This window comes from Podarcis tiliguerta, assembly GCF_965153285.1.
Source record: "Podarcis tiliguerta genome assembly, chromosome: 7".
NCBI lineage: Eukaryota > Metazoa > Chordata > Lepidosauria > Squamata > Lacertidae > Podarcis > Podarcis tiliguerta.
Genome location: NC_139540.1, coordinates 44812571 through 44839613, shown reverse-complemented (window position 1 = coordinate 44839613; position 27043 = coordinate 44812571). Strand labels below are relative to the sequence as shown.

General features: G+C 42.0%; 1 protein-coding gene across 31 annotated transcripts in view; it reads left to right on the top strand.

The window, feature by feature from the left end:
* The window catches only part of GREB1L (GREB1 like retinoic acid receptor coactivator), a 153837-nt gene that overhangs the window by 30554 nt on the left and 96240 nt on the right, over positions 1 to 27043 (top strand). The window lies entirely within an intron of this gene.

Here is a 27043-nt window from a genome sequence, read left to right as displayed (position 1 = left end):
AGTGCAAGTAGATAAATAGGTACCACTCGGGCGGGAAGGTAAACGGTGTTTCCGTGCTCTGCTATGGTTCGCCAGAAGCGGCTTAGTCATGCTGGCCACATGACCCAGAAGCTGTCTGCGGACAAACGCTGGCTCCCTCGGCCAATAGAGCGAGATGAGCGCCGCAACCCCAGAGTCGGTCACGACTGGACCTAATGGTCAGGGGTCCTTTTACCTTTACCTATAGTAAAGGGAGCAGATTGAGACCATACCTTGGAAGGGACAGCATTTATGATCATGATTTCTTAATTATTATTTTTTAAATTTATATATATTTATATACCACCCTTCATCTAAAGATCACAGGGCGATTCACAACATAAAAATCAAAATGAGAACACAAAATACATAACAAGAAAAACAATATCAAATCAATAACACCCTTCCTCCCACAAACACAATTAAAAGGCCATATGTTGTTTAATTAGCCAAAGGCGTGGATGTATAGAGAAACATTTTTGCCTGGTGCCTATAGATATGTAATGAAGGTGCCAGGTGAGCCACCTTGGGGATAGCGTTCCACAAATGGGGGATCACCGCAAAAAAGACCTCTTTCTTGTGTTGTCACTCTCTGAATCTCTCATGGAGGAGGCACACAAAGAAGTGCCTCAAATGACAGTCACAGGATCTGGGTCGGTTCATATGGGAGGAGGTGGTCCTTGAGATATTGTGGCCCTGAGCAGGTTTTATAGGTCAAAACCAGCACTTTGATTTGGGCCCAGGAAACTGACTGGCAGGTAGTTCAGGATTGATGTTATATGTGCAAACAGTCTTGAGCTGGTGAGCAACATGGCTGCTGCAATGAAGATGTAGACTCAGGGGCCTATGGAGGGTGTCTTGCCATCAGGCCTTTCAAAACATGGAGCCAGCACTAGTTCTGTGTAGATTAAGAGGTCAGCCTGCTGATTTCTGTGGTCAGTGGAGGGTTATTTTTTGGATTGTGCCCCTTTATGTGGCAAATAGTGATCAAGCAAGAGACAGTAGACTATTTCCTAATGGGCACTCCTGCTCAAAGTAGAAGGGGGCAGAAAGACAATTGGTTTCCAGTATCTTAGTATGAATACTTATGCTCCTGCTGCGCTTGAGTTCGTTTCTGGTAGCAGGCACTTCAGATAGATCAAGATTGCCCACACAAAGATCCAAATCTAAGCTGAAAGAAGGTGGTCTTTGTGCAGTGGATAGAAGTGGGATAGATATGGAATTCTGATTGCTCTTCTGACTTAATCTGTCTTCTTAAGTAATGCCCTTACATTTTTCATGGTATTTACTTGAGAGTCATTTCTAGATCTTTTTTTGGTAAGGAAAACTCTTCCAGCTTTTTTCATGTGATATTGTTTTAAAAACCTTGCAATTGGGAATGGCCTTACTTCCTCACATAAGCTGACATTTGAGACAGATGCATCTTGCAACTGTGCCAGCTTGTTTCCAAGGACTCATCAGAGTGAGCATCCTTGAAGCTCAGCATTAGGTACCAAAATTGTCAATGCTTATGGTAGTCAAGTTGAACACAGTTCTGTGATAAAATTATATTGTTTTCCTGTTTGCTTTCAGTTATGTAACTTCTAACAGCAATGTTATAACTGCCTTTATTACTTTGTAACTTTAGAAACTTTTAAATGTGTTCATGTCGTCTTCAAAGCTTTTCCATCAGGATATACTAAACATCCAAATTCTGGAAACAAAGAAGTGGCTTCTGTATTGGGAAGAAAACACAGTTAATCTATTATGTTGTCTGTTTGCTATGCATTTGGACACTTCTTAAGCTATTGCAACCAAATTTTGCATGATATCAAGGAGATCAAGCAGCAGGTTTTCATATATGTTTGGGTACAATTGGATGCCAATCTGAATCAAAGTGGCAGACTGAATCTTTCAAATGGCACTGGTTTTTTTGGTTTCTTAAAATTTCTTAAATGCTGTGTAGAAGACTACTAGTAATGCTATCATCCTATCAAATTTGCAGCAGACATTCCTTCTCATAATGATCAATGTGGAAGGGATGGGAATATTCATCCTCCTTTTTACTTAAAGAGAAGAGCGATGAGCCAATGTTTGTGCAGGGCTTTTTTGTGATTTCCTAAATCAGGAGTGGGGAACCTCAGGCCCAAGGGCTGAATGCAGTCCTCTCCATCCAGCCCTCAGAACTAGTCCCAGGCCACATCCCTCAGCCACACACCCTTCAAGTGCTTTTGTGTGGTTGGAATCTGTTGAGCTATGATAATGCCTCTTTCTTGGGTGGATGGAGGATAAAGAGTTGTGTGTGTGTGTATAGAATCCTCTGACTTTTATGTGGTCAAATGTAGCTGTAGAAAGGTAAGAGTAACATGCATTGCCCTGCCCACTTTTCTTTCTGACCCTACCCACCACTGGCAAGCAACTCCCAGAAGATGGTCCATGAGGAATGGGATGGAGGAAGTTTCCCACTCCTAGGCTAAACCACGGTTAAGTTGGGGTGGGAAGGCTGCAGCCCTTCAGTTCTTTTTGGACTACAGCTCCCATCATCCCTTACCACTGAAACAGTTCATAGAGGCGAGTTCTATCTGTGCAAATGATCTCTTTCAAAGTTTAGCTTCAATTCCAAGTAATGAGCAACCCCTTCAGAAGACAGTACTGACTTTCAACTCTCCTCCATACAGCTCTGACACATTTATTTATTCGTTTTTAGCTTGTCTTGGCATTTCCCACTTTTGGCAATCAGCTCTAACTAGTTTGTGAGACAGGATGACACCACTGGGCCCAAATAGCACAAGCTGTGTGGGATGCTAACAATGTGTGTTTGCACTCAGTAGTGTTGCACAGATTGTGCTGGGGGGTTGCGTGAAAGGCAGACAGCATCTGACACATTGCCATATGTTGCCCGCCACAGAGGTGATGTTTATTTCCTTCAGCTGTATTGTTCTTTCTGCCTGTGTTTGTCTGCATATCATCTTGCAGAATTAATCAGGGTGGTCTTGTGGTCTTAAGTGCTGATCTGATATTGGTTCCTGAATTCTTGCCAAGGTGGTAAATTTGCAGTGAGGATATCCGCATGTTGTCTGTAGTATTCTAGAAATCATTTTACATGCACTTCCAATTGTTGGTGAGAGCTATATTCTTCTCAGTTCAGACCATAGTTTGTAGGAACAGAATTCAGAATCAGGAATGATTCTCTTCTCTGAAACTCCAGCTTGTGAGAAACATTGAAATTAATTGATAGCAGTGCAGTGGTACCTCAGGTTAAGAACTTAATTTGTTCTGGAGGTCTGTTCTTAACCTGAAACTATTCTTAACCTGAAGCACCACTTTAGCTAATGGGGCCTCCAGCTGCCGCTGCACTGCACAATTTCTGTTCTCATCCTGAAGCAAAGTTCTTAACCCGAGGTATTATTTCTGGGTTAGCGGAGTCTGTAACCTGAAGCGTCTGTAACCTGAAGCGTCTGCAACCCGAGGTACCACTGTATTTGGGATGAATTATTCCATTAACTTAAAAAATAAATAAATCTGGCTGCCTTATAAAAAATGGTTAATCTATTGCTTGTTCATTCGGAAAGTTTTCAGTGTGTAGTAATTTTTAAATGTTATAAGCGTATTCTCCTGGTATTTAACTTTTGGCAGTAAAACACTCTGTGTAATCACATCTGGTTTTGCGACACCACCTATTTCATGCTGAGAAGGCCCATTTCAAATTCTGGATGTTCGTTTCCCTATTAACTTTTGTTCCATTAAGGGCTTATCCACACTTACCTTTCCTCCACTCTTTTTAGGCATGGTCCGTGATTTAAAGCTTCGTGTCCAAGTGCCCCTTCTGTTGTTGTTGCTCTGGAGCTTTCCTTGTGAAAACTCTGTCTTTAAAACCCATGGAAATCCTGAATTGAGATTTGCTCCAATTCATCTTTAAAGAGCGGGTTTTCACAAGGAAAGCTTGGGACAAAAACACACATACAAAAACACACACTTGGAGCATTAAAGTGTGGACCTCTGCTGTCTGAAAGGAGCAGGGCAAAAGGTAAATGTGGATAAACCATATGAGTTAGATGTTTTTAGGTTTATTCATGTTGTTGTCACCTTGAACATAAATGAGAATGTCTAATGGTATACCTTAGTTCCTACCAGTGGTTTGTGGTCAGTGGACTAAGGAGACTAGGCTAGTCCCCTAAATGTTCCTGGTAAATTAGAGTATTAAAGTATTTAAAGCCCGATGCCTCCTTTCCAAAGCCCAGGAAGCTTCTGCCTGGCTTAGGGAGGAAGGGTGGTGCTCATGCACAGGACATTGGGACGTCCCGTCCCCCCCGCCGGAATCGCCTTTGCATATTCATGTCTCTGGCCCTAACTGTTCCCCTATGAAAAATTTCACTGCACATCACTGGTTTCTACCTTTACAGGGGTTGTACTTGAGACTAAAAATTAGCTTTGCATAATATACGGCTTTATAATTAGTGTGAACATGTAAGATCTAGAGTAGTAGTAGGATACCATACACGTGTTATTTTAACAAATATGTAAACATATACAGCTGAAGGGAAGGGCTGTAGCTCAGTAGTAGAGCATTTGCTTTACACGCAGAAAGTCCCAGGTTCCATTTTTGCCCTTCTCCAGGTTGGGCTGGAAATGTCCCCTTTCTGAAAGTCAGTGTACACAGTAATGAGTGTACACAGTAATGTGAATCAACACAATGCACTTTCCTTGTGTTCCAGGCTGTGAGCATAGCACTGCAAAAATACAGTTTCCTAAATTTTTAGACTTTAGCTCTTATCAGCTGCCCAGTTTGCTACTTCTGGAAGAGAATGAGGTGTTTAGGAACTTCAGGACACGCTTGTCAACCATTTCCTTTGTAACAGGTGAATTGGAAAAAATTGTATATGTGGGGAAAATACATAGGAGCTTTCCATCAGAGCCTCGTAAATGAGGATAGGGTAGAATGGCCCTGCAGTTGGCAAAGAAGGGCCTAGGCACTAGAGCTGTCAGCACCTCTAGAGCACTCAAGAATCATGCTAACATCTTGGCATAATTTGAAGTTGGGCCTTTGGCATGATTGCGTTTTCCCTAAGAAGTTGGCACTCCCAGTGCTTGGTGTTCCTTTGACGTGGTTCTTTTGCTGCACTTTCTATAATTTATGAGGCCGTAAAAAAGTCCTTGTGTAGAGATACTCTGTGGAAGGTAAGAGACACCTCTTTGTGGAACAAATCAAGATTTATTTATTTATTTATTTTTGGTCAGGGAAAAACTCTTTGCCATTGATACATTTGACTTCTCCTAAGTACATTTGATTTCTCATAATAGAATGTATAAGATTCAATAGCATTCCCACTGGGGAATTAATGTAATTCAATCGTTGTTGCAGATTAGGTATGGTTTTGAGAGTCTGTCTTCCTCTAAGCAGTGTGCAGTACAGGAGTTTTTCCATCTGTTTACTTGGATTACTGCTGCAACATGCTGTGCTCTTTGTGATTACTAGGAACATGTGAATTGTGAGGGCAAAGAGTCTAATTCATGATTATGGCCTGTGGCTGTAGAAATGCATGGGTCATGGCCGCTGAATTTTATTAAATTTTACTGGCATCTAACAAAACTAGCTGTGGCTTAGGCAAGCAGGTCTGCTAACTCGGTTTTGTGGTTGCCGATGGATTCTTTGCAGAGGAAACCAAACGTACTCTCTCATTTTTAAAATGTCCACAGCTAAGCTTTATTGACGATTTCTGTGTGGCTCCTCCATTGTGTTTGCACATATTTCAGAAACTTGACACTTTGCTAAACTCTTGGTTTGCAAATCCATAAGCATAAATTTTGCTGCAGGGACTACCTGTCCTTACAGGTATGGAAATTAGCTATCCCATTCACAGTGAAAGTCTTTTGCCATGCTAGTCCTTTAATGCAGAACAATGATCCTATGTTGTTTGAAGTGTTTTTGTCCCTGTACATTTTAATACAGGTATATTGGGGAAACTGCCAGTAGGCATAACAGGAAGCTGCCACTGGACTCCTTTTCTGATTCTGTATCCAGGTTTACTGTGTGTTTTATAAAGGCTCTATTTTTTGCGGGGTTGTGTGGAACACCACTTGTGTCAAAGTGATCGATCCTTTGTTGTGTGAAATTGTGAAGTGTTTGTTCTTGTATTTCTCAGGAGGATTTGTCAAAAATCTCTCCCCCTCCCCCCACCCCAGAAAATACAGGCCAAGAAGCTGAGTGCATATCACACGATAACAGTGGCAGCCACAGCACACCTTTTCCGAGCAATTGCCAGGACAACATTTTGGCCAAAGGGGGTCCTTGGATCCCATTAGTGATCCTTCTACTGCTTATGTCACATGGGAGGGAGAGGAAATTGCTAATCCAGTTTCTTTGTTTGGACATAGCAGAAAACATCCCACCCCATGTTTCATGAGTGCCACCTCTTACTCGTTGTGTAGAAGAGAGCTTTCAGCAGAAGCACATGCGCTGCTAGCAAAAAGTCCCGGGTTCAGTCCCTGGCATCTCAGAAAAGGCTCTGTCTCAGACCACTAAAAGCTATTGCTAGTCATTGTAGACAACAGCCAGCGAACCTTTTACAGCCTAAGGACTGCATTTCCTTGCAGTCAGCATCCTTGGGACCATATGCCACTGGCAGGTGGGGCAGTGGATGTGGCTTTTATCTTTGTACATCAGGCTACAGTTAAGCCACACTCAAGGTCTGTTTTTCCTATGCGTATCTCTCTCCATCTAGGCAAGCATGACGCATTGTTGCCATTCAAGGACGTATTCTAGCGAGGCAAAAGAATTGGAGGCGTTGCTATGGAGAGTTCCAAGGCCTAGAGAGGCCTGGCAGGCTGCCTTGGGCTCCTGGGCTTGAGGTTCTCTTCCATTGTTGCAGATAAGACTCAGCTGGATGGATTAATGTTTTGACTTGGCTGAAGGGAACATCCTGCATTGTCACCACAGCATAACAATCTGTGATGGGAGACCTGTGCATCCAATTAATGTTAGCTTTGGGACTGCTTTCAACAATATGTTTTCTCATGTCAGATGCTTAAAACATGTAAAGGGAGCAGATAGAAAATGGCCATAGGCATGCATTTTTATTTTTATTTTGTAATTTTGTGCCGTTTTGAGAGATAAAGCTAGCAACAACTATTAGCCATAATGACTATTTTCTTCTTCACTGTTGGAGGCATTATGCCTCTGACCAGTTGCTGGGAATCACAGATGGGCAAAGTACTGTTGTGCTTGCAGGATTCCCACAGGCATCTGGTCGGCCACTATAAGAACAGGATGCTGGACTACACAGGCCATTGGCCTGATCCAGCAGGCTCTTCTTAAGTTGCCTCCAGCACCCTTTTCTGCCATCTTGTGCTCCTCTTCAGTTGGAGAGACAGATCTGCAGCTATTTCTTGGTCCCTTCCCTGCAATTCTTTTTCAGGATATATGTAGTAAAATATAATACCAGAAGAAGGAAAGTCCAGGGCTTTCTCTTCCTCTGCTTTACAGTAATCACAGTGGTACTTCGGGTTACAGACACTTCAGGTTACAGATGCTTCAGGTTACAGACTCCACTAACCCAGAAATAGTACCTCGGGTTAAGAACTTTGCTTCAGGATGAGAACAGAAATCGTGCGGCAGCAGCAGGAGGCCCCATTAGCTAAAGGGGTACCTCAGATTAAGAACAGTTTCAGGTTAAGAACGGACCTCCAGAATGAATTAAGTTCTTAACCCGAGGTACCACTGTACATGAAATTGTGCTATTTCTGTGTAATATGGCTATATAATTGTTATGAGCTTCAGAGTTTTTTTTCTTTTGTGTCTGCACTTTGAATTTTCCTGTATACTATACGTTCCTTTCTTCCTTGTGGATTTTTGTTGTTGTTGCAAACCCAGTTATTTTAAAAAATAGGTGATGATGCTTGTCTTTTAAGGCGTTGCTATAATTTTAAAATACTTTGTTGCTCATTTCACTATCTTAAAACGGCAAAGGGGTAATGTGGTTTCCACACCCAATGACAGGAGCCTCAAAATCCTGTCCCAAGACATTTTATAGCAGCAAAAAGAAATAAGTAATTTCCTAAACTTGCCCTTTTTACCTATGGAGGCTATAAAAATTGTTAATGCAAATGATGTTGCCTTCTGTTGTGTGATGGTAATTGGAAATGGATCACTGCGGTTTATGAGGCACTTACCCTTTCGGGTGCACAATAAATGGTTCACTTTGAGTGATGTTTCCTCATCTGATTTCCTCTTCTTTCACACCAGAAAAAGTGGGTAGAAGAACCAAAGATAAACATGGAGTTGATTTTGAAGTTGACATAATTTTTGTAAGCTGTGAATTTATGTTTATCATGTGTTTGCTAGAGCAGAGGTAAAGATTATAGGAGGTCATCTTCTTTATACCTTAGTTTGTTTTCTTGGCTGTGTACTACACCAAAGATGCTACACCATCTTTGATTTCCAACCTCCCGCCCTGTTCTTTTATTTCAAACGGTTTCACTTTGTTCTGCAATGAAACCTTTCATTGTGATCCTTTATTTGTTACTCTATTGATGTTTTGGACAGCAGGAGACATTTGAGGATGTTACAATAATCACATCATACCCTGTTTCATATTTCTCCACATTAACCTCTACAATCTTATTGCAATAATCAAGGAACGGATGAAATTCACGGTGTGAATTTACATATTCTTTACTCACTCACTTTACTTACTCAAATGTTACTTTTAAATTTCCTATGACCCCTCCCCTCCAAAAAATCTGGGGTCACATCTGATTCTACATAGCAGGTCATTTAACACTTTTTGACAATGCTATGCATAGTGTTAACATATTAACATGCTTACTGGGTTTAAATAATCTAGATATTGGCTTCTGGTGGAGCAGAGTTACTGAAAAATCTTTCAGTTTCTCCGTTGAAGTTCGTGTCCTGCAGCTCAAGTTTCCAAATGCAAGTGAAATGCATGGTAAAATAAATGGTAGAGTAAGTCTGTTTGATTCTACTCACTTAAGTGTAATTGGTTTCTAAGTTCTCACTGTACTTTAGCATGACTGTTTAATGATTTTTCTCTCATCAGTCACTTCTGTAAAGGTGTGATGTTGTTTTACTCAGTAGGCTGTCACTTGGCTTCTTTGCACTTCAAAAAGATCTAAGCTTGCTGATTATGACTTTGCTATTTCCTGTTTAATTGTTATATACTTAAAAGGATTCCTTGTTTTAAAACCGTATGGTAATGAACACAAGTATAAATCCTTCAGACCTGCAAGTCTATAAAGTTTTGATATCTCTTGTCATTCTTCCTCTTCTTTTGAAGATTCGTGTAATCAAATTCTGCATTCGCTTTTCATTTCTGTGGAACAGATCAGACTTGAAAAATCTCTCCACGTTGAGTGGCCTGAAGACTTAGTTGCATGGGGAAAGTAAATCTGGCCCAGAGCATCTTCAGCCATAGGAACCACTATGTGCTGGCAATTCATGTGAGCATGCAGCACACTTTTCAGTTCATGCAGATTGCTTTCCAGACAAACATCTGCAATGTGGCTGCCTCTCTGAAGGTGCTGTGCTGATGGGCTGGCATGGACGCACTTCTTTGCCTTCTAGCATCTGTGGTAGCAGTGGCCAGCATGTGGCAGGTAATCCGTGGCAGCAGCTGCACAGGAGTATGGCAGATGAGCCCTGAAAACTGTGTAGCTGGATGAGCAGCAGACAGGCCACAGTGGCAGGAGGATGCTGTCACCATCACCAGAGGGGTACTAGCTGAAGGATACCTGAAAGACCATCTCACTCTTGAGGGCCTCCTGCAGATACCATCTTACAGGAGGTCCATTCTACCGCAATATAGAATCAGACCTTTAGTGTTGAAGCACCTACCCTTTGGAATCCCCCCCCCTTTAGGCAAGAAACAGATACTGTCTCAGTTGTCTTTTCAGCACCTACTGCAGACTTTCCTCTTCAAACAAGCCTTCTAAGTAGGTATCTTACTCATTGTGCACTTGAACTGGAATTTTGGCAAACACGCAAACGTCAACACAGCTAATCACAATTCCAAGAATAAATTTAATAAATAATAATAATGCTTATAGACTTAAAAAATGGCACCAGTATTGAGACACACATTCAGTATGACTCTGGACACTGTGTCTGGCCTTTCTAAAACATAAAATGGCACCAGAGAACCTGGATAGCCACGGTTTTGATCAACAGTGGAAGGAAAAACTGCAGTCCTCTTAAAATTGTTCTGTGCTATAATCAAGATGCTATTTTCCACTCCCAGGCTATTGTGCATAATGAGTAATGCTATAGAACAAGGGTAGCCACTGTGGTGTCATCCCAGATGTTTCTGGATTATAACTCCCATAATTCCTTGGCCATGGTGACTGTGGCTGATGGGAGTTATGATCTGTCCAGCAGCATTTTATTTACAACATTTCTATATATATATAATCTCTAAGTGATGTATAGAAAACTCAAGCAACATCAGACAACTTAAACAACAGATGTTACAGAAATACGCAGATATCATATAAAAATGTTACATTGGACAAAATTAATAATAAATATAAACCAGTATCATTTCTCTCACCTTTGGACACACCTTCCCTCTCAACCTCCTGGCTCTTACCCAGGGTCCAAACACACTCTGAGCTCGCCTGCAATCTGAATTCCTGTAGTAGAGTAAAATGATTTACATATTGAGGTGCTGTCAATAAATAAAATGGTCTCACACTTTGTTATGCATTAAGAAATGTGTTATGAAGTTTATTAAGCTCTGTAAGTAATAAGGGAGCCAAGATACTCAGAAAGTAAATAATAAATGATTATGTTCGATATGAAAGCAGATAAATACGTAGAAACAGACTTCCACTACTAAAGTGAATCTGCATAAAAATGTCCACAAATCTTTTCAGTATATTGGCATTTATTTGTAATTTATGATTTGGATTACAACGTGGAACAACACTGAACAAAATGTACGCCTTGAAGATAAGAATTGTAAATGTCTATGTTGGTGAGAACAGCATGCACTGAAGAAAAGTTATTCAGATGCATTTTAATTATTATCAGATTGAAGTCTTTTGCATTTGTATGTATGTGTTATATATACAAGTATTATTTACATATCTACAGTGGTACCTCAGGTTAAGTACTTAATTCGTTCCGGAGGTCTGTTCTTAACCTGAAACTGTTCTTAACCTGAAGCACCACTTTAGCTAATGGGGCCTCCTGCTGCTGCCACGCCGCTGGAGCCCGATTTCTGTTCTCATCCTGAAGCAAAGTTCTTAACCTGAGGTAATATTTCTGGGTTAGCGGAGTTTGTAACCTGAAGGGAATGTAACCTGAAGCGTATGTAACCCGAGGTACCACTGTACTATATCTGTCTTTTTTTTTTTATGGGAAGGAATATTTTCTAGGACTGATCCTGAGATAACTTGTGTTTTGCAGAAGGGCCGCTTCTGTCCATGGAAAGAGGTTTCATCCAGTGGAGGAGGCCTGCTGCAAATGGACAGGGAAGACAATTTTCACTCTGCCCTTTCCAACAGCCCCTTTTCCACCTCCCACATGGTTATAGAGGGTCTCCAAACACCCTGGACCAGATTTTCTAGGTGCTGGTGCTGATTCTGTTGCTATGTGCAACCTGATCCAGTCTGCTGGGTTGGAAATCATGGCAGCTTGAAAAGCAGATCAACCTGTTAAGATCGTGGTGGGTGGGAGAACGGAAATACTTCCTGTTTCAGCTGCTTGGTGGGTGGAAGAAGGGGGCCAGATAATCCATAGCAGCAATTCCAAAATGTATACAGTGGTACCTCGGGTTACATACGCTTCAGGTTACAGACTCCCCTAACCCAGAAATAGTGCTTCAGTTTAAGAACTTTGCTTCAGGATGACCCAGAAAGCGTGCTTTGGCGGCGCGGCAGCAGCAGGAGGCCCCATTAGCTAAAGTGGTGCTTCAGGTTAAGAACAGTTTCAGGTTAAGTACAGACCTCCAGAATGAATTAAGTTCTTAACCTGAGGTACCACTGTACTTGGGAGTAAGTTCCATTGAGTACATCTGGACTTAGTCCCTGGGTAAGTAGGTGCAGGATTGCAGGCTAAAGCAAATATATTTTTTAAAAGAGCTACCCATACACTCAGTTTTCCAGGTGATACCAGTTAACATATTTGAGAGACAAGTCCAAACTTTACAGGAATATTGGCAGCAACCACAAAGGTTGGATGAGGCTTTTGTTTGAGCCAACCTTACAAAATGGAGGCAAAACTTCAGCTATGGGTGAGTAGGAAAGAGTAGAAAGTAGAACATAAAAAGTGTGTGTTTTGTTTTTCACATCTACGAAACACTTTGTCAAGATTAGAGTCTTAGAGCTTTGTGAAATAAGAGAGACAGGACCTCAAGACAAGTATAAGAGAAGGCAAGTATCTAGATACGGTAGGCACAATTCTCTTCTCCCTCCCCAAATTTAAAAATTGAAGACCCAGTCCCATCTTTGAATCAAAAACGTTTCCCTTTGAAGTGCAAGAGTAAGAACAGTCTACCCTCCACAGAAGAACCCTGATTCTCGTGGACTCCCAGTGTTTCCAAGTGTACCATGTACGTAATTGGAAGGAAGAAAATCCAGAACAGTGAGATGGAGACATGAAAGATGCAGTCTTCTCTGTGGGCTTAGCATTTTAGGCTCGCAGGATCTTTAATTTTCACAGAACATTAGTCTCCTGGCTTACCATTTTGAAATTAGTGTACAGTAGTAAGATGTGTGTTTCTAAATAGCATTCATTCAAAATGTCTCCAGGCAACTTACAATTAAAATTCCAAACATGGAATGCCACAAATTCAGATGTGTAAACATCCTAAAACCAATACCAACCACAAAACCCGGCTGTAAAAGTGTAACAACAGAATCCCTGTTCAAGAAACAACCTCAATAAACCATATTAAGCCACCAGCTGAGAAAATATGTAAAAACTCTTAAAATGGTAAAAGTGTTGCTACCATAAATGCTACCAAACTACTGGAACTACTACTTTAGAAGACATCTGAAGGCAGCCCTGTTTAGGGAAGCTTTTAATGTTTGATGTATTACAGTATTTTAATATTTTTTTGGAAGCTGCCCAGAGTGGCTGTGGAAGCCCAGCCAGATGGGTGGGGTATGAATAAATTATTATTATTATTATTATTATTATTATTATTATTATTATTACTGGAAAACTGCTGAAAAGCAGGGTGGGTTGGTGGAGAAAAGCCTTTACCTGGTGCCAAAATGTGGGCTCTAGGGAGAGCACTCCATTTTGATTTTTATTTGCTTTTTAATATGTTTCTTAAACAAATGACATGTACATGGGTATATATAAATTAATTTAAGCAAATCAAAGCTGTTAAATGGAATTTTTGGCAGGATGGAACTTTCCTCCTCAGTATGGATTCCTCCTTCCTTTTCCCTCATGTAATAAGGGGTGGTTGAAGCTCCACTCTTTTTTTGTTTATCTTTATAACACGCACATAAACGGAAATGATTTTGTGGGATGCGGAAAATATGCTGAATTGCAATAATAGGAAAACAGCACTTTAATTGGCCACTAGTAATGATTTATTTTAATATAGAGCTATATAACCCCAAATGGAGTGCTCCTCAAGTTAAGGACCCTCTAATGCTGGGAAATTATGTGAGATGTCTTCACTCCAAAAGAATGTCACTACTGTAAGAAGTATTTTGGAGAATACAAATACTTTTAAAATCTGTGTTGCTAATGTGCAGTTAAATTGGAGTTCTATTTTTTATCTTTGAAGAGTTGCTGCAGTTAGTCTAAGAGTCTTTTGTATTGATAGTAGTTTGTTTTAGAGACATACTTTTGCTGTGAACCAGCAGTGTAGAATAGCCATGAACTTCAGTGGCTGTGATTTATACTGTAGATATGACAGTGCTTCATTGCATTTTAGTTTTCTTTCACATGCTTCCATTGTCCTTCGGTTGCCCTCTCCTTTAGGGCCAGGGGAGCACTGTTTCTGGGAGAGAACAGGAGAAGGACACTTAACCCTTCTTCTGCCTGCTGCTTTCCCCTCAGCCCTTGTTCCAGATGGAAAGGGAACCCTTTTGTCTAAAGATGTGTTCTTTGTCCTGGGGGCCAGCTGAATAAAGTTTGTGTGCCTGGGGCACACCACAAAACAATGCTTCTGTTCCCCTTCCCCAGTCAAGGTGCCAGTCTGGGCAAAGCTGGTCCAGGGTTTTATGTTTTTCCACCAGAGCAAGAAAATTCCAGAAGGACCTCACCTGCCTCCCTGGGAGTAAAAATAGTAGTAATAAATTAAACAGTTCAATCCTATACATATCTTCTCAGTAGTAAGTCTCACAGAGTTCAGAGAGATTTACTCCAGGTAAGAGTGCATAGGACTGCAATCTAAGTAACTAAAAACGTTCTGCCTTTTCAAGATACTGCAAACCTCACGCTGTCTAATGGTAGGACTGTATCTGAAAGGCCAGCCACTTACCGTAATGGTTCTGTATGCACAGCTGTCCATGGCGGCGCAGGTCAATTCTGTGTCCAGGGCAGCTGTCTACCAGCTTCATCTGGTATGCAGACTGAGACCCTACCTGCCTGCAGACTGTCTCTCCAGAGTGGTGCATGCTCTGGTTATCTCCTGCTTAGATTACTGCAATGCACTCTACGTGGGGCTACCTTTGAAGGTGACCCGGAAACTGCAACTAATCCAGAATGCGGCAGCTAGACTGGTGACTGGGAGTGGCCGCCGAGACCATATAACACTGCTCCTGAAAGACCTACATTGGCTCCCAGTAGGTTTCTGAGCACAATTCAAAGTGTTGGTGCTGACCTTTAAAGCCCTAAACGGCCTTGGCCCAGTATACCTGAAGGAGCGGGGGACTAGTTCCAATGGCAGTCCTCTCTCTTACACGTTACCACCTACTTCACCGGACACAATTTCTAATCCCCAAAGGGATTAAGGAATTTTGGCCCTTCAGATGTGGTTGGACTCTGGAGTCCCTTTAGTCCCAGCCAGCATTCCAGAGGTCAAGTTGTAGTCCAACAACATCTGAAGGGCTGCAGGTTGTCCATCTCAGGCCTTCTTAAGGGGGCTCCTGATAGGAAGTGCAGCAAAGAGGTTCTGTTGTTAATTTTTCTCTCTTTTTTAAAACAATTTTCAGTAATATGTAAGTTTGGTTCTTAAAATCTTGTGGCAAAAGCTTTAGTTTTCATTAGGGCATGTTTACTTTGTGGTCGTCTTTTGTTCTGACTGATTTTTAGTGTATAGGATTATATACCAAGATAAAACAGGTATTCATTGCATGGAATTTGCATATCTTTCAGTTGTATAAATTCTGCCATTGTTCTGACTCCACAGTTTCCCATGGTCTTCCCTGTGGACTATCATGAATTTTGCAGGGGGTGCCGTGCAGCTGGTGTGATGTAGACATGAAATCCTATTGTCTGTAGTCTTTAAAAAAAAGGAGGCATGGAATTAGAATGTGTTGGGCAATGAGGAACAAGTGTGTCAATCATCTGGGGAGAATGGACATTTCAGAAGTTTGGGTCTGTGTTCAAGTATGTGAGGGAGGGTTTGAGTTGAGTAATCAACTCATTCGATTTTAAGTTGCTTACATTAATTGTTGCTTCATAAGGTTATGCAAGCCTTTCCCCCCTTTTTTTGCCTGTGTTACCTATTGCATCATCACATATGTTCAAAAGTTCACTAAGATTTCAGAAAGAAATCCTTGTATAGTAGTACCGGGTCATGTGTTTTCCAAAATGTTTTCATCACTACTTCTCTAGAGTGAAGAAGCATATGCAAAGGGCCAAAGCATATGTTCTGCATTTAACATAAATGTGAATGTAGCACCTTTTGAGGCAAATATGAAATGATTAGCCCTCCTGCACCTGTAGTCCTGATCTACCTCTGTCCACAGCTGCTATTTAAACATACACACAGTTTGATTTACATTAGTGGTGTGGTAGCCACCAAGTACTGATAGTGCTGAAAGCACTAAACTAGAGTTGGGAGACCCCTGCTCCCAACAGATTTTGTTGCACTCCCAGCTCCCATTAGCCCAAACCTGTGGCCAGTAGTCAGGAAGTTGTTGTCCAGCAACTTCTGGTGGGATGCAGGTTTCCCACACTTGGGATCATGTGGAAGGATCCCATAGCATGGATACTTCAGTTCTGGCTTTGCACAGTGAGAACTGCCTTGGGAAGGGTGGTGGTGCTATGAGAAAAGGAATCACATCATCAGGTCATTCCACATGGCCTAGTTTTCCCATCATTACCCAGAGCAGTGCCATAGAGGAAGAAGAGATACAGTCGTACCTTGGTTCTTGAATGGAATCAGTTCCGGAAGTCCGTGCGACTTCTGAAAATATTCGAAAACCAAGGCGTGGCTTCCAATTGGCTGCAGGAGCTTCCTGCACTCAATCGGAAGCCGCGGAAGCCCCATCGGATGTTTGGCTTCCAAAAAACGTTCGCAAACCAGAACACTCACTTTCTGGTTAGCGGCGTTCGGGAGCCAAATCATTCGAGTTGCAAGGCGTTCAAGAACCAAGGTACAACTGTATTGAAGTTGTTTCCAGGCTGCTAAAGTAACATCAGAAGGGACATCAAGTGAGCATTATGACTGCTTTATGCCCTTTGTCATCCCCAGAGCCTTAAATGTTAACTGTGTGTCATCACATAAATATGCTGCAGCATTTAATATTTTGATTCTTTTAAATGCAGCGGTTGCCAAAGTGTACCATCCTGGGCCCTGGCAAACTCTTTTTTTAATTAACCCTTCTAAAACGAGTCTCCCCCTTCACACACATAAAGAACAGCTGAAGAGGGCTCTGGCTGCTTTCCTGTCTTGCCCCAGAGGGTTGGGAATAAGTCCAGCCATAATTTCTAAATGCAATTAGACAGGAAAGTCTGAATGCAGATGTGGCACAATTCAAGGAGCATCGGTCACGCCTCTAGAAGATATGCATTAGCCGAGGCTCTTGCCCCACTTGCTGAAGTGCTGGCTCCCTTTGCAAACTGAGCGCTCTGCAATCATTCAGGATCCCTAGGGATGCACTCTTGGTTTTCTACGCTCTAGCTCTGCTTAGGAAAGAAAGCAGAGCACGTTAACCATGGGACGTTTGATAGGGACGGTTGAAACTTTTCAGGAAAATTGGTAGATAAACTGCTTAGTTCTGCTTTTTATGGGGTTTCATTAGCCTGCTTTTTTCTAGTTCTTGGAGAAGGCTAATCTTTAGAACATTCTGCAGCAGACAGTGCAAACAAATATTTCTATGATGCAAGCCCAGAACCAAACAGTCAAGGTTATAGCGGTACAGATAAACTTGAAAAGTTCGCTGAGTTCTCGTATCTTGTGTGCGGCTGCTTTTCTTGGCAGTCTCAACAAAAGGGTGTACAGGATGCCATAACCTTCTGCTGTTCTGGTACAGCTCTCTAAAGGCTCTAGTCTAGCTTCCTCCACAAGCAGGTCACCAAGAGAACTGAAACAAAGGTCACTAAGAGAACTGAAAGATGTTCATCCTGCCCTCCCTGTTCCTAGCAGCCTCTGTCCTGCTCTGATTTTGGTGATTTGGTTCAGGAAGAAATAATTGATGTAAATAAGAAATCCACAAGAGTTCTGTTTCTTTCCCTGCTTGTACATAGAGTATACCAAAGAACGAGGGGAACATAGAAGCATATATCTATATCATCTATATCATCTATATCATCTATCTCTATCTCTATCTATCTATCTATATATCTTGTCAATTTGCACATGTGTAATAGCAGTCATCCTAATTGAACATGCATGCAATGCCTCACTAGTCAGCATGACTAGAATGAGTGATGCTTTATAGTATTAAAGTGTTGCAACATATTTTTATTTATTAGAAATAATTGTCTGTAGCCAGTGGATTTGGAGTACTCGTATCTACTTTCTCCACCCTGTACAAAATCTTATGTACCTCTATCAGGGATCCTCCTTACTCCCCTTTTCTCTAAACTAAGAAGTCCAAAGGTTGTAACCCTTCCTCATAGAGGAATTTCTCCAGCCTCGTGATCATTTTGTTTGACATTTTTTTTAATCTTACTCACCTTTCCAATATCCCTTTTGAGGTGAGGCAGCCAGAACTGTGAACAGTTTTCCAAGTGCAATCACACCATAGATTTGTATGCAGGCATTTTTATTTTCAAGCCCACTCCTAATTATCCCTAACTTGGAATTAACCTTTTTATCAACTGCCACACTATGGGTCAGGTCAATGTTTTCATCAAGTTCATTTCTGTTCAGTAACTGCTAGTTTTTTTCTCTTTTACACTTGCTTATATTGAATCGCATGTGCCATTTTACTCCCCATCCACCCTGTTTAGACATATCCTTTTGCAGCTATTTGCAATCCGTTTTTGTTTCAACCACACTGAGCAATTAGGTATCATCCGCAAACCTGACTGCTCACTCCTAACCCCTAACTCTAGATAGTTTATGAACAAGTTAAACAAATATACCGGTAATTTTAAGGAAGTTTTAAGGAACTACCTCATCACAGCCTGAAGAAGTAACCTACAAAGTTCACCTCATCACTCAAGGCAGAATTCACAACCTTTTCTATCCAAATAGCCAGTCACTGTCAAGAAGAACAAGACAGTCAGCCTGATTCCATAGATTCATATTCATAGATCAGTGAAAGCCACATTCTATCTCATTTAAGATGAAAACGGTTATTTTCATTTTTATAAAATGTGCCTAAAAACTCTTTTCACTTAATACCAGGGTAGTACTTCATTTGTATTTTAAAACTGCCTGCCATACAGCTTCAACTGAACAAAGTACTATAGTTTTGAATACTTCATGATGTAAAATGACAATTTTGACAGTCTTTCCGTTCCTGTAAATGCCTTTGCCAACCTGGTGCCCTCCAAATGTTTTGGACTACAAATCCCATTAGTTGGCTGAGGCTCCCATTAGCTGGCTGTGAATTTTAATTCAAAACATCTGGATAGCACCATGCTGGCAAAGGCTGCTGAAAGCACTTGAACTTGAGCAATTTTAATATTGCTGAAGGGCCTGTACTATTTCCAAACAAAAATGAGATGTTGCTCATCAAGGTAATTATCTAGAGATAATTGTAATACAGTGGTACCTCGGGTTACATACGCTTCAGGTTACATACACTTCAGGTTACAGAATCCCAAAAATAGTGCTTCAGATTAAGAACTTTGCTTCAGGATAAAAACAGAAATTGTACTCCGGCGGCTCGGCAGCAGCAGGAGGCCCCATTAGCTAAAGTGGTGCTTCAGGTTAAGAACAGTTTCAGGTTAAGAACGGACCTCCAGAACGAAGTAAGTACTTAACCTGAGGTACCACTGTATAAGGCAGGATTTACACCTTCCAGGACCTGAACAACTGCTCAGATCTTATTTACTGCTCAGATCTTATTTACTAGGTTTTTATGGCTCTGGAATATTCTTCATTGTACACACAACAGACACCTGGTAATTTTTACCTGCATTGTATTTCTCCTGTTTCGTAGCTTAGTTCATCTTCTGGCATTCTTGCCTTATTCTCATTCTTTGGCTTATTTCTGTCAACTAAGCAAGGTATCTTGTATGCAATTATACAGAATGGGTGGTAGTAACTCCTCCTGATACTTAAAACATTTATGTTGTAAGTGAATATCTACTTTTCTCTCCCCCCCCTTGCCGGTGAACACATTGGTACCAATGGCCCTTGGCATGACTATGCTTTCCAGCTTCGCAATTTCCACATTCTTGCAGAAATGTCCATCCTTTAGCAATTAGAAATTGTTCTACAGACTGCAGAACATTTTCTTTTATAGACTTACGATATTTTTGTACTACCCATTAATTATATTTCCAGGATTGTTACAAAAAGGCAATGTAAGCATTGCACTGAGTAGATGATGGAAGCACCAGTGTCAGTGGTGGTGAAGTCTATTTTGTTAGCTCTGGTATAATATGTGTTCTAGCAAATACATCTGTGACACACGAATAAATATTCTAGCAACACAAAATGTGCAGACCATAGTGAGGGGGGCATAGGGGTGGTTGTTGCAGGCGCAAAATTGTCAAGGGCACAACATTTCAATACCTGGTGTTGCCTGAATACAGCACTTCCATTGAAAATGTCTTCTCCAGGAAGTGACCTCTCCAGAACAAATCTCTTTATTTTCTTATCAATGTGGCTGCAATCTCTTGGGTAATGAGGATGCTATTAGGCAATTGAATGCACATGCATACTCTGTTTCCCTCCGCCCCCCTCTATACGGCTCCGGGCACTATCAACCCATGCTACGCCACTGGCAGAGCAGCCTCAAAAAAGAAAGGAAGATGTGAAGGGCAGGGTGAACTCTCTAACAGCTGGGCATCGTGTTCATCCCTGCTTCTGCAGGGATCGGCTACACAATTGTGTTCCCCACAGGAAACTTGGCTGCATGGCAGATTCAGTTATATCTCTACCAGCACCACACATGTCATATATGATGCCAGAAGTGGGGCATTTGGGCATGGTTCAGGGCAAACTCCCTCATGAGCCCAACTGAGACCCATTCTAGGCTAAATTTGACCTGTTGGCCAGAAATCCCCTCCCCTCCTCACAGCTCTATCGACTCGTTATGGCATGTGCTTCCAGATGTAGTTGAAGTTCAGTAGGCTGTTGTCTATGGAAGCATATTCTGTTAAGAAACAGGTGATGTCTAAGAAGTGGCACCACTCTCTAGCAGAGCAAGTCATGTTGAATTTATCTACCATTCCCTTTCATGGGGAGTTGCCTGAGTTAAAGAAAGCCAACTGAGCAAAGAATATGTGGAAGACAAACATACACATCTGTTGGTTTCCCTGCCTCTGTTTCTGCTTTAATATCCACTGCTGGTCCACAAATTTGCTATGTGGTGATGGGCGTGTTTGTTTTTAAGCCAAACTTAGTGGAGTTTTCAAGAGTGTTGTGTATGAATTAGTGCTGGGTATGCTACTTAAGTGGAAACAGGAGATCACTGGCTATTTGCTTAAGTTTCTCTTGTGTGTATATCTAAAATATAAAATCCCCTTTCAACATGTGTATATTCAAAGTCCCTTGTCAATAAAACTCATCTGGGTTTAAGATCCGGTTTAGTGTAATTAGCTAACTTCTTCGTGGTACTTTTAGGTTAACTCTAGCAACACAATGGTTGATCTGGTAACCATTATATTTGTTTAACTGCTGTAAAGTAAGTTCCTAACAATAGATTCTTACACTTAAATAGCAGTGGAAGAGGACTGGTGCCCCCATCCATCATTTAGGTCTTCCCCTCCTGCTGTCTCTACTGATAGGCAGTTCTGCTGATGTTGATAGTTGGCAAAAAAAGATAAGGAAGTGGGAATGATGGATCAAAACAATCTTCTGTCCTGCCCCGGAGGAAATAAGAAAAACTCCTCTCTCAAGGAACTTCTTTGTCAAGGGTGCCAAAGATTAATTGTGTTCATGGCACACAGCAGTGTTTCCTCCACTTTGATGGACTAGGATGTCTTCCTTCTGATCTGTGGCAGGACAGACTTTGCAAGGGGGGGGGGACCTTAAAAGGCTTTACTGTCATTACCTTGCTGCCTTCAGTGCAAGCTTTGGAGTATACCCCTAGGTCAAGCAGTGGCTGTTCAAAGTTGTTGCCCCATGGACCGGATTCCAAGGAGCATTCCTGAGCACTTGCTGTTCGAGGCTTCTTTAGAAGCACTGAGTTCTTTACTTCTTGAAAAGCAGAAAACATTACTCTTTGGAGTGTGTGATTATGATCCTGAAATATTGACGGCACAGTATTGTGCTCCAGGGAAATTCAGATTTTCTCCCTTATCAGCATTTGGCTGTGGCTGACCAAAGAACAGGGAGGAAACAACACCAAAGCAAAATCAGTTATGGAGCTGAGTTCAAGTTACCCAGGTTGCAATTGTATGACCTGGGGTAAATATAGGAAGGTTTGATATAGCTGTAAAATAAATTAAAACTGAGATTTTTTTAAAAAAGTAATATTTAGATTTTTTTTTCTCATCAGAGGTAGAGCTCAGCTAAAGTGCAGATTCTTCTCGGAAAACCACAAGAAATTGCTTCTGTTGAGCTGACCTCCCATTCACCTCCTGCTAGTTTTGAAACACATACAGTACTCCTGCACTCTTCATCCCAAGTACACTGTGTCTGTTTTCAACTGCACACTTCCCAATTTAATGAGAACAATCTCTAGGATGTGTTCAGTGTACGCTCTTCAGATATATACAAAAAGAACATTGATAACTTTGTTGTTGAATCTTGTGTTGCTGCAGGCCACTTGGAATCTTTCCCTAACACTCTCTTATTCTCGACATTTACTTTTTTAAAAGCAGGTTTGCTTTATATTGGTGAGAAGCCTGAAATCATGGAAATGTACCTGTTGAATCAAAAGCATTTGAAAGTAGCACATTTTAAATAAGCACTGTTTTCTTTAACAATTAAACTTTTAAAAAGTACTGTATATTCATTATGGAAATAGGAAAGGGTAGCATGATCTTGCTGCGCTTGATTTTCTCCACCTCTCAACTTCGATAGGCAAGCACTAAATGCCATGTGAGTAGGTTCAATTTGGTAGGCCCTTAATTGCATTTGAAGTATATTGGCTTGACCAACTTGTCTGAAAGCTTCAGATACAAATTTTGTCCTGTGAAGAATAAAACTATACCGTAAAATTATTTCAGTTTTTCTCTTCTATCTTATCCATCAACAACTAATCATATTGATTAAAAAAACTCTAGTTTCTAGTCCTGTTTTTGGGCTTAGACACAGAAACATTGTAACTGAATGAGCAGACATACAGATCCCCCAGTTTCTGGGTTCGTCTATCAGCTGACTTTCTGTCTAGATGTCTAAAGGTAGAAGGTGATTACATCATTACTGTAACAACTGCTGCTTTTTTCTGTTGCTTCTCTTTCTCTGCCCCAGGTTCTAGACCCTGTTTCCATAACAAACATAAATCTGGAACCTGGGATGTAGGGGAAATGCACTGGTCCACATCTGCCATGGAATCTGGAGCCAGAAACAGAGCTAGAGCTGAAGCAGAAAGAGCTGGAGATTAACAGCTCCCTTTGGAGCTTACTAACCCAGTGAAGGTCCAGAGGAGACTAAGGCTATGTACACATTACTGTTTACTCTGGCTTGAGTGAGCTCCCACCAACTGGCATTTGAAGTCATGCACGCATGATGTTATCCGCAGTCCATATCTATCCTGTAGAATCTTGTTCGATACATTTCCCCACTAAACCAGCTGTGTTATCCCATTTGAAAACAGAAGGCACAGTTAAGCTGAAGTGTAGACATTTCAGACAGCCATAGCACATGCGCAGCGGACAGCTTCATTGAATTGGGGTTTGAGGGATGCAAGGGCAGGAAAACAAACACATAATACAGATTGGGTGAAGATATCCCCCACTGTGTTTACAGCAATGTAAAAATGAGTATTGAGCCGTAGCACTGGGGGTGGGGTGGGATGACCTCACTGTGTCTTAGCCTCTCCCGGTCCTCTCCTGGTCCTCTCCTGGATTGCTGGCTCAGGATGCAGTCAAGCGGGGGTTTTGTGCAATGCAGGAAGAGGATATGGAGTTTACACCTACAAGATCCCTAAGTGAACCCTTCTTCCATATCTCAAGTTCCTTGCTGGACACAAGGAAGGGTCTCTTTCACAGAAGTGCCCTGGTGTGGATTTTATATCTTTGAGATATAAAATCTGCTTGTTTCTTTTTAGGCACCAGGTTAAGATGGTGGTTTTTTTTAAGTGAGCTGCTGACCTGAGTGGTGGCTGAAAGTTCTGGCTCTTTTATTCTTATTCCAGTTTATTGCTGCTCTTTTGTTCTCAGGTGCCGCTGTTTTTATTGACTACTGTTGTTGGCTAGTGTGCCATTTTATGTGTCCGCTATGTGCTTTTATATTCAAATTGTGAGCCACCAGGATTGCCTGTCGTGGACAGAAAGCTGAGATAAATGTGTGAATAAATTTTCCCTGATCAGTGTCGCATATAAACCAACTCTTGGTTTAGCTTGCTTGTGTACAGAGCTGTCTCAACAGGGCCGGTCCTTCCGTAAGGCAAACTGGGGCAATTGCCTCATGTGGCAGGGGCTGAGCCCCAGAAAATTAGTGCTCCCCAAGACCCACATTTCCTACCTGAAAGCTGCAGTTGCTGTGGATTCTGTGCAGGCCTGTTGCTATCTCAGAATTATTTAGGCAGAGGGATTGTGTGCTATGCAGAAGTTTATTTGTATGTGCTTTAAAGCAAACAAAAAACATTCGGATATGAGAAATTAAAAAATAGGTGGAAAGTTATTTCCTGTTGTCTTAAAAATGTTTCAGACTTTAGCTGCTGCTGCTACAATTTGTTCTTGTCGGTGTATGGTATGTGTTGTATTTATTTCATCATGCAGTACTGTACACCACTCTGAGCACCGAGGCTGAAAAGCAGCTAAGAAATGTATTAATAAGCAAACAGTAAATAAAAACCTGCTATTTCAATAAATCTTGGCCTGAATATCAGTGGTGTCACTGAATAAAGGGCTGTCATCTTAAAAATGGCCTAGAGTTTTAATGCATATGCAGCTTTGAAAAAAATCATTTGTGGCTGCTTCCTACAGGGAGAATGGTGATTGACTGTGATCTGCTGGCTACATTCTGTATTCACGGAGAACAAGTTACTGAACACACTACCGTTTCCCAAGCAAATACAGAGAGAATGCTGGCATGGGCAAGGTTGTGTTGACCTTACCTAGAGGTCTGTCCACTGACTGACATGTTTCAAAGGTTAAACTAACTGTGGTAGAAATGTAGTCAGTCGCACACTGGCATTTTCCCAAACCACACTGCAGCGTGCAATATCCAGGAGTGCTCTCTTTGGCAGGGGCCTCCTGCCATTGCCTTCCTGCTTTCTACTTTTTCACTTTAAAAAATGGGTGTCAGTTGTACCAGGGACAAATTGAGCAGAAAAAGAGAGAAGAGGGAACTGTACTCACCAAAGGACACACAAATAGCATTTTTTAAATCTCCCTCCCCTTTCAATTTTATTATTATTATTTTATTGCACCAATCCCCTTGCCCCCCAATTTTTGTGTGTGCTGCCAGTGAAAGACTTTGGCATAAGGGCCCCCGCCCCAAGCAGCTGCATCTGGATTCATTGACTGGGAAACCCCAGTGGCGTAGCGTGGGTTGTCAGCACCCGGGGCAAGGTAAGTAATTTGCGCCCCCTAACCCGTGGAGCCAGGTAGGGGCAGAGAGCTGCGAGTGCGAGCGAGCGCCCCCCCCCCAGATGTTGCGCCCGGTGCGGCCGGCACCCCCTGCACCCCCCACGCTACGCCACTGGGAAACCCTGTGGTTCTCCCAGAACTTTTAGTACTGAAGTGGCTCAGGAAGAGAACATGAGAGTTGGATTTGCAACAGTTTGGGATTTCCCATTGTGTAGTTCACGGGTGTCAAACACAAGGCCCGCGGGCCGAATCCGGCCCGCCAGACCTTGTCATGTGGCCCCCCTGGATTAAAAATTGAAAGGAGCGCAGCGCGCGCGGGCGCACCCTCTCGGCGTTTGAGCCCGCCCTCCTGCGCATGCTCGACGAGGACGGGGGAGAGAGAGAGAGAAATGGCAGGGGGCAGAGCTTGGGTGTGTGGGTGGGAAATGTTTTCGCACATGGGCACGGCTGCCTCCACCCGGCGCGGCTTTTCTCCCTTTGTGCGCACGCGCCTCACGCCCCACCTGCCGCCACCACTTCTCAAGGAAAGAGGCTCTTTCCCAGAATGCACCGTGTTTGCAGCGCGCCTTCGGGCGCCTGGCGGAAGAGGCTGTTCCCTGCTTTGCGCCGATGCCGGCCGGCTGACGTAACTGCAGCCACCTGGTGCCACCTGGAAGGCGCAAGGAATGATTGTGAGAGTCGCCCTTGTGGAATAACTAAGGAAGCATCTTAGCAGGAACACAAACGGCAGTTTTGAAACCGTATTCTACATGTACACAGTACACCGGAGAGGTGTCCCCAGCTACCAGTGCAATCAGTTATAAACCACAAACCTAATGATACAACTGGCCCTTTGAGGGTGACCAAACTGCTGATGCGGCCCCCGATGAATTTGAGTTTGACACCCCTGGTGTAGTTCATGTTTTCTGTTGGGGCGCCTATAAGCAGTGGTGTGTGTTTTCAGGAATGTTGAATTAAGAAAAAAATTGATGAGATTGTGACCCGATTTAGCACATTTATTAAGCTTATGTTCAGTCAACAAAAGAAGAGGTACACTATTATTATTATTTATTTAAAAAATACCTTTCAAGGTTTGTCTTATTGTGAAGAGTACTTGAACGAAAATATTTATTTGGGGGGCGGGGAGCACCAAAAAAGCAAACATAATGGGGTTTAAATACTGTATTTATGTTACAACAAGTTCAAAGCTTTACGGGGAAAACATTTTTATCAGAACACTTGTATATATATTCAGGCCTAACAACTTGATAGCATAAGTTTGCCTTGCATTGTTTACATTTTAAAGCAGAAAAAAATGAAGATATTGGTAACTGTAAATGTCCACATTTTGGTGTGGGTGTGTAGCTTTTCTGAGGTAGTGCCTGAAAAAATTAAATGGTGCTTTGGGTAGCTTTCAATTTGGCTGGAGTTACGTTAATAATTAATTGTATAGAATGGTGCCTGCAAGCTTTCTGGGAAGGCAAGGGTTAACTATGTGCTCTTATATTTGTTCTGAGGCCCTTTTTGTGCAAAGTGCTCTTTCTCCATCATGCTGCAGGTGTGCTGTGACTGACTGCAAAGTTAGTACGAAGGCTATACTCCATGATGGAGATAAAGCGTTAGAACAGTTTTGGTGTCCATTGAGTTAAGAGGGAGAGAATTTTCACTCTTTTGCTAGTGTAGTAATGATTTTTGTTTTATTATTTGCTGAATTTGTATTTCTTCCGAAGGAGCAGGTGCTTGGCTTGACTTCTTTGTTACTAGAAGTCCAAGTGTCCTCTGTGTCTAGGAGTGTCTTTAATGAGCTTCATCTGGCTCTCCATTTACAGCCATTCCTAGACGGGGGGATATCCTGACCACTGTAGTCCACGCTTT